At 43.4% G+C, this 505-nt stretch overlaps 1 long non-coding RNA gene across 1 annotated transcript; it reads left to right on the top strand.

The window, feature by feature from the left end:
• On the top strand, nucleotides 1–451 carry LOC104774884. The gene is made up of 2 exons (XR_765563.1): nucleotides 1–38; nucleotides 155–451. It is a non-coding gene; the product is annotated as an uncharacterized LOC104774884 (long non-coding RNA).
• Nucleotides 452–505: the final 54 nt, after the last annotated feature.

Genomic DNA, 505 nt, shown 5'->3' on the forward strand with positions numbered 1-505 from the left:
CTATCCTTGTTGGTGCAAGTGCATGGGGGGATTTTCTGGTACGGAATCTCTCCTAATTCAGTTTCAACCAGTTTGTAACCCCTCTCTATCTCTCTTTATATCCTCATCCTCAAGCTTTATATCCTCATCCTCAAGCTTTATGTCCAACCTACAGGGAATGATAGCGGGTCATGCATACTACTTCTTGGCGTTTGTGTATCCACGAATGACGGCTCGGCATCCCTTGAAAACTCCATCTTTCCTCAAAGCCCTGTTCGCTGATGAACCTGTTGTGATTGCACGGCCAGAAGATGTGCCTTTTGATGAAATCCACCAAGACTGAATCTTCATCTTCTTCAAAATCAGCCACACGCACCTTGACCTGACCTTTGTAGTTAAAAGGGCATCCACTAGTGACTTTTGTAGTTGTGGATAATGTGGAAACGAGAATGTTGGTTCTGATTTTTCCTTAGTTTTCCGTCTTATTTTCATGTCTGATACAAGTCTGTTTCCCCCTTTGTGCATA

Source organism: Camelina sativa, unplaced genomic scaffold, assembly GCF_000633955.1.
Source record: "Camelina sativa cultivar DH55 unplaced genomic scaffold, Cs unpScaffold06454, whole genome shotgun sequence".
Classification (NCBI taxonomy): Eukaryota; Viridiplantae; Streptophyta; class Magnoliopsida; order Brassicales; family Brassicaceae; genus Camelina; species Camelina sativa.